The 7,527-nt window shown below is 48.0% G+C and overlaps 1 pseudogene; it reads left to right on the top strand.

The window, feature by feature from the left end:
- Positions 1-705: 705 nt before the first annotated feature.
- On the top strand, positions 706-1,912 carry LOC115290573 (annotated as a pseudogene).
- The last annotated feature ends 5,615 nt before the right edge of the window (positions 1,913-7,527 follow it).

Below are 7,527 nucleotides of genomic sequence, written 5' to 3'. Positions count from 1 at the left end.
GTGTCTCTGTCTGAGGAATATGTAAATGTGTTTAGGAAGGGATAACAGAGGCTGCAGATTCCCTGCTCTTACTATCAAAGTGGAAATCACTCACAGAGGAAAAGCAAGCGGGTGCACTTTTATGGTGCAAGCCTCTGAAGGGATCTTAATGACGCCCTCCACTGCCCTGGCCACTGTTCAGTTTTCCAGGCCCTTCTGCCAGCTCTTTAAGGGAACAACGTGACCCCAGGCCAGGAGACCTCTACAGATTGGCCTGGAAGGATGGGTGCTTGTTTGCACATTCTTCTTTATGTAACCTTTCCAGTAGGGTTAGGAAAAGGCAAGCTTAGGCCTGGAGCACAGAAAAAGGATTACACAGCAGAGAGGGTTTAGTGATCAGATGCTTTTAGGAGGGCAAGTGTCTTTTCACTGCCTACACAGGAGGGCTTGAGGGACTAGAAGGCTCAGTGCCAAACTTCTGATTGGCTTTTTTTTTTTTCTCTTTAAGGAACAAAGACGTCTCATCGGAAGCTCAGATTTCCGGCTGACACTTAGTGCTGGGCCTGACTAGAACCTTGCTGGTTCTGTGGCTGCAGCTGGTGTCTTGGTTTTGCACTGCAACTGTCAGTTTCCGCATGAGGAAGAGGCCCATGATGCCGACATTGTTTGTCTGTCTGACCATGTCTTGATTAATTCTCAACTTGAGGGCCAAGCCAGTTCTGTTTCATGAAGTTCAACAGCTCGCTGCTCCAGGTGCGAGAGGGCGACGGGCAGCTGACCGTCGGGGACGTGGGCCTGGACCGCGAGCAACTGTGAGGCCAAGCGCCACAGTGCGTGCTGGCCTTCGACGTGGTCAGCTTCTCGCAGGAGCAGTTCCGGCTGGTACACGTGGAGGTGGAGGTGAGGGACATCAACGATCACGCGCCGCGCTTTCCCCGGGCTCAGATCCCCGTGGAGGTGTCCGAGGGCGCGGCTGTGGGCACGCGCATCCCCCTGAGGTGCCGGTGGACGAGGATGTGGGAGCCAACGGGGTGCAGAGCGTGCGCCTGGCCGAGCCTCACAGCCCCTTCCTCGTGGAGCTGCAGACGCGCGCGGACGGTGCCCAGTGCTCGGACCTGGTGCTGCTGCAGGAGCTGGACCGCGAGAGCCAGGCCGCCTACAGCCTGGAGCTAGTGGCCCAGGACGGCGGCCGCCTGCCGCGCTCTGCCACGGCCGCCCTCAGTGTGCGAGTACTGGACACCAACGACCACAGCCCGGCCTTCCCGCAGGGCGCCGTGGCGGAGGTGGAGCTGGCGGAGGACGCGCCCGTGGGCTCCTTGCTTCTGGACCTGGACGCAGCTGACCCCGACGAGGGTCCCAACGGCGACGTGGTGTTTGCCTTCGGTGCCCGCACCCCGCCGGAGGCACGCCGCCTCTTCCGCCTGGACCCGCGCTCGGGCCGCCTCACCCTGGCAGGACCCGTGGACTACGAGCGCCAGAGGGGGCGGTGCGCAAGAGCCTGGTGGCGCTGGTCAGCACCTCGGACAGAGACTCGGTGCCAGTGGGTAGGTGCGCTGCTCCCTCTACGGGCCTGAGCACTTACAGCTGTAGCCGGCCTACTGGGGCAGCTACCTCGTGGTGACCTTGGCGTCCGTGGACCATGAGCGCCTCGCTGGCGGAGGACAGAGGCGTGCCCCCACTCCGCACCGTGTGGCCCTACACGGTGCGTGTGAGCAACGAGAACAACAAGGCGCCACTCTTCACAGGACCGGTCTACGAGGTGTCTGTGCGGGAGAACAACCTGCCTGGTGCCTACTAGGGCCTCGAAGGCTAGGTCACCTACCGAGTGCTGGAGGCGGAAGAGGGTCACGCCCAAGACGCCGTGTCCACCTACACCTCTGTGGACCCCACCACAGAGAAACTGCGCGCAGAAGGGTGCTTTGATCGCGAGTAACGGGCTGAGCTACAGCTGGGGCTAGAAGCTCTCGGCCGCGGCTCTATGCAGCTCTGGGGCCAGGTCGTGGTGTGGCTGCATATGGAGGACCAGAACGACTTTGCACCTCCGCTGGTCACACTGCCATTCTTTAGTGGCTCAGCCCAGCTGCCTCTGCTCCAGGGCACGCCCCTGGGCTACCTGGTGACCCAAGTGCTGATGAAGGCCCCAACACAGAGCTGATTTCTACCCTCCTCCAGAGCTAGTGCCACACTCAGTCACGGGTGAGCTATCTTATCAGTGTTCTTGTCCCCACAGCCCACCAGCCAACTGATGCCAGCGTGGTGCGGGACCCAGGTACCACCACTTTGTGCTTAGTGCCCACGGATTTGTCGCCACCTGGCGGAGAAGTGATGCTGGTGCAGCAGCTGCCACTGCCGCCGCCAGGCTGCCAAAAGAGGGAGGGTAGGAACACAGCTAGGAGGGGGCAGGGAGCCTGGCTTCCAGGTCGTCTTGGCAGGTGTTTTGGCCAGCGGCTGTGGCCTTCTGCTGGTGGCCATTACCATCGTGACTTGTTTCAGCCAAGGCAAGGCTAGGACGTGGAAGAAGAAGCTTTGTGGGCATAGCCTGAGTAGGCACCACGTGAGGAGTGGCCAGGCTGGTCCAAGTCACAGGGCGTCAGGGGCTGACTCTGAGGGCTTTGAGCTGAGGTTCTTCGTGGAGACACTGGCCCTTTGCATTTGCGTGGAGGCCCAGGAGAGGGAGGGTGCAGAGATTTTCCCGTCCCGGGGACAGCCGGGTGTTCTCATGCCCCTCCCTTAGGAAGAGGAGCAGGGTCCTGTGGGCCCAGGTGGAGCACCCCGGCAGTCCTGTGTCCTCCTAAACGTTTGTTCTATTTTCATGCTGATGTTAGGAAAATTCAGCGCCTGATCTGGTCTGGGACTTCAAAGGACTGATTTTTCCGGACTTGTTTATTTTTTATTAGAGAGGAAAATTTCTTCACAGATGAAGGCAGAAGGAGGCATGATGGTCATGTTTTGTGGAGGCACACGTCTGTTCGTGCTGTTTTTGCCCCTGGACACTTCCTTGTGGTTCAGGTTGGAACATCTTCGTCCCTCAGGGTTTAAATGCTGTCTTCCTGGAGTGCTCCAGATGAGCAATATTGTGCCCTCTCTGTCAGCTTTGATATCTGAGCGTGAAATATTAACTGCTGCTCTCACCCCTCTTTTTAAATAGGGTTCAGGCTCGGGTCCTTTCCATTCCCCATCCCTGCGTGGAGAGGATAAATCTGCTGTAAGTTTAAGGTAATTTCAGAATATGTATCGGTCTGCCTAAGCCACGTGTTTCACGTTTTGTACATTTTCATGGATAACAGAGTGATTCTATTCTTTTCACTCCCAGTACACATTCATATCCAGATGAATTTAGTGTGAAAGATAGCGTAAGAAGAGACAGTGAATGACAGCAGTTCTGACATCAGTTTGGAACGGGCTTCCAGAAAGCATCTTTTCCAGTGATTGCAAAGTGAAAGGGTAAGTTCAAACCTGTGACTTTGAAGCTCTTCCTCACAAAGCCCTGATAATTCTGGATGCCTGGATGAATTAAAAGCAAACACACACACACACACACACACACACACACACACGCACGCACGCGCGCGCGCGCGGTCCGGACTGTGCATTCATAGAGGGGAGTATGCTGAGTGCTGCTGAACAGAGCTAACAGTTTTTTGTCGAGCACTTCTTTTTTAGCTGGTTCTATGTATTTTAAGTACTTTACACTTTCTGACTTATTTTTCCCCCATAATGAATCCAGTGGGGTAGGGAACTGAGGACAGAGTTTAAATAACTTGCCCCAATGTTGGAGTTAAGAGCTCAGCCCAGTAATTCCAGCTATAGATTTCTTCCACTTAATCATCCTGTTAAGTGACCTCTATGAATGCAAACGATTAAAACACAAAGAAATCAGAATATTTTGGTTAGGAATACTAAAATCATTTTGTACCTCAGGACTAAGGAGAACTTCGTATATATGGGGATTTCAGAAGTGGATAGCATATGAATCGGTAAAAATTTTTATAGGCCAGAATGCCATTTGCTGGAACATGACTATGTGATTTTGTTTGGCCGTGCACCCACTGACATCATGCTATTTAATCTATCTCCTGTAACGTTTGGGAATTTTGTTTTAGGTCAAAATCTCTGTAATGGTGTCTAGTTCTATGGGGAGAGTTGATCATGGACTTTGTGTTAGTTTCCATGGAAGTGAGCCCTGGATCGTTAGTTCTTCAAAGCAGATACCTTACTCTCAAAGATGAGTCCTAATGGTATGTCCTACTGATTCACATATCTCTTCACATTATGGGTATTTTTGCCCAATCTGTGTTTGGTTCCTTCAACATTTTTTTTCTTTTGAGAAGATGACTTCTTAGAAGCATCTGCATCCTGGTCCCCTTCTGAATATTCTCTAGTTTGTATGTATCTTTCCTAAAATGAGACCCTTTGAGTTGGATACAGGACTATAGAACCAGCCTCTCTCCTGAGCTCCAAACTAATATTTCCAGTTGTTTACTCAGTATCTCCATTTGGGTATCTGACAGACACGCTACATGTTCAAAATTGAACTCTTGATTTCTATTCTACAAATTTGTTCCTTCTCTAACGTGTGTACTTCAGTTAATGACAATGCTCTTCACTTAGTTGCTTGCTGTGGCCAAAGTCCCTGTGTCATACTTGATTTGTTTCCCCCCCCCCCATTCTATTTCCAGTCTATCAGCAAATCTGGTTAGATTTACTTCAAAAATACATTCCTGATCTGTGCTCTGCCCACCACCTTTGCTGCTATCCTCCCCAGGCCCTGTCTTCTGCCTGGGTAGATCCCCGCTGGGGTGTGCTACCATACTTGCCCTCCTGCAGTCTGTTTTCCAAATCAGATCACAAAATCCAGCTCTCCAAACGTTTCTCATTTAACATGAAATCCAAAAATCCTTATCAGGCATCCCAGTTACTACTGCTGTGTAACAAAGAGTAAAACTCAAAACGGAGCAGTTTAAAACAACTCTTTTATTATGTTCATGGATTCAATGGGTCATTTTGGACATCTGAAGGCTTAGACACATGGCTAGGATGTGGATTAGGATTATTCAAAGCCTACAATGGCTCACTTGGGGCTGGGAAGGGGGACTACATGTGCGCTTTACATGTGGTTCGATTTTCTGACAGCATGGCAGCCTTAGGGAAGCATGACTGTTCCACCAAATAGGATAGAATTCACATCCTCTTTTATAACTCAGTCTCAGAAACAACATAGTTATTTATGTTCTACTGGTCCAAGCAGTCTTAAGCCCACGCAGATTCAAAGGGAGGGGGAAAAGATCCCACCTCTACAATGAAAACTTATTAAAGAATTTTGGGGCCATGTTTGTAAAGAAGCCACACATGGCCCATAAAGTCTTGTATTATCTGACCCGTTTCTTCTCCCAGATGATGCCTTATTACTCTTCCCCTTGAGAATTTGGGTCATATTAGCTCTCTTGATTCTTGAACAAACCAAACGTATTTCATCTCAAACCTCAGATTCTTGCTATTCTTTCTGCGTGGTATGCTCTTTCTCAAGATATCCATATGGTTTGCATCCTGCCTTCATTTATGCCTTTGTTCAAATGTCTATTTTCTCAGAGATTTTCCATTCCTCAAGCTGTCTGCTCCAGCTGTCACTCTCCACTCTGCCTTATTTTCATTCCTGTCATTTATCACTGCCTGACATCACTTTATATATTTGTTTATTATTTATTCTGTATGCCATGTTGAATCATCAAGCATCCAATATGTACTTAGGGGTGCCTGAGTGGCTCAGTTGGTTAAGCATCTGACTTCAGCTCAGGTCATGATCTCTTGGTTCATGAGTTCTAGCCCTGTGTCAGGCTCTGTGCTGACAGCTCAGAGCCTGGAGTCTGCTTTGCATTCTGTGTCTTCCTCCCTCTCTGCCCATCCCTGCTCACACTCCGTCTCTCAAAAATGAATAAATGTTAAAAAGATTTTAAAAATGTACTTAAAAAATGAATGAGTGAATGAAAGATGTAGTCTAACTAGCTTATACATTGCAAATGTATGACTAATTCTTATGATATTATTGCATTTTAGATTAGGGTAAAACTGTGCTCGTGTTTTTTTAGAAGTTCCACTGTGCTGCTTTGCTTTCTAGAAGATTTTAGTGTCTTCTCAAAGCTTGAAGATTTTACAGTAAGTTTATCTTTCCAGATCATGTAATGTTAAATTGTCCTTGTCCAACAAAGATCAAGTTCCTGGAACTCCTGGTGTTTATTCTCTGTTTAGAGAATTACCAGCTTATTCTTCTCCTAACACAGTTTCCTCCTCATAATAGCAGGCAGGCGCTCTGAATCCCTCGATAGCTCCAGGCGCTGCCGTGGCAAACAATAAGGGAATTGAAGCAATCCATGCAATCTGGGAGGGTTTGGTCACTTGATAATAACAATCACATCTCCTCTTATTTATATTCAACAGCAACATTTTATTTACTTACTTATTAAACATTTACACAACACTTACTGTGTACCAAGAAGTGTGCTAGGTGCTCCATAAATGTTAACTCACTTAATCCTCCTAATAATGCTATTAGGCAGGTACCATCACTTAAGCTCATTTCACATGGGGGGAAACTGAGGTGTAGAGTTGTGAGAGTATTTTGATCAAGACCACCCAGCTGTAGGGACAGAGCTGGGCTTTCCATCCCAGGAGTCGGGCTCCAGAGTTCATGCTTTTAGTGTTCTGCTCTAGTGTCTTTTCAGTGGGTTTTAAACACTTATTTTATGGGTCTTCTAAAGATTTAGGACTGATTTCCATTCCTGAGGGTGTTTCTGTCTTTGACTTTTAAATGAGATGTTCTGATTTATGGCTTGGTTTATACTCCAGCTCTCTGCTGCATTTTCTTGTAAAACTGTTAGTGGGATTATTGAAAGGATGACACATGGGTGATGGCAAGATAATTGAAATAGATGTTGATAGCTTGAGGTAAGGCATTTAGTGAAGTTATTTTTTATTAATTTTTCATCTCATTCTTAATAGTTAACACAGAGAATAAATAGATTAATAAACTGATATTCTTCAGAAATTAACCTTATTTATTTACTTTCTTCCAAGTTTTAATTTAAATTCCAGGTAGTTAACATACAGTGTAATATTAGTTTCACATGTAGGATTTAGTGATTCATCATATACATACAACACCTCATCACAAGTGGCCTCCTTTTTTTTTTAATGTTGATTTATTTTTCAGAGATAGAGAGAGTGAGCTGGGGAAGGGCACGGGGGGTGGGTGGAAGGATCCAAAGCAGCAGAGAGCTTCATGTGAGGATAGAACTCGCAACCCATGAGATCAAGACCTGAGCTGAAGCTGGATGCTCATCCAGTGAACCACCAAGGAGCCCCACAGGTGCCCTCCTCAACTCCCATCATCCATTTAACCCATTCCATCCCCCCACCTCCTTCCAGCAACCCTCAGTTTGTTCTCTATAATTAAAAGTGTGCTTTATGATTTGCCTCTCTTTCTTTTATTCCTCCCATGTTGCTGTTTTGTTTCTTAAATTCCACATATGAGTGAAATCAAATGATATTTGT

Source organism: Suricata suricatta, chromosome 4 (genome assembly GCF_006229205.1).
Source record: "Suricata suricatta isolate VVHF042 chromosome 4, meerkat_22Aug2017_6uvM2_HiC, whole genome shotgun sequence".
Taxonomy (NCBI): domain Eukaryota; kingdom Metazoa; phylum Chordata; class Mammalia; order Carnivora; family Herpestidae; genus Suricata; species Suricata suricatta.
Note: the sequence above shows the minus strand (reverse complement) of the source record. Positions and strands in the feature narration are given on the sequence as shown.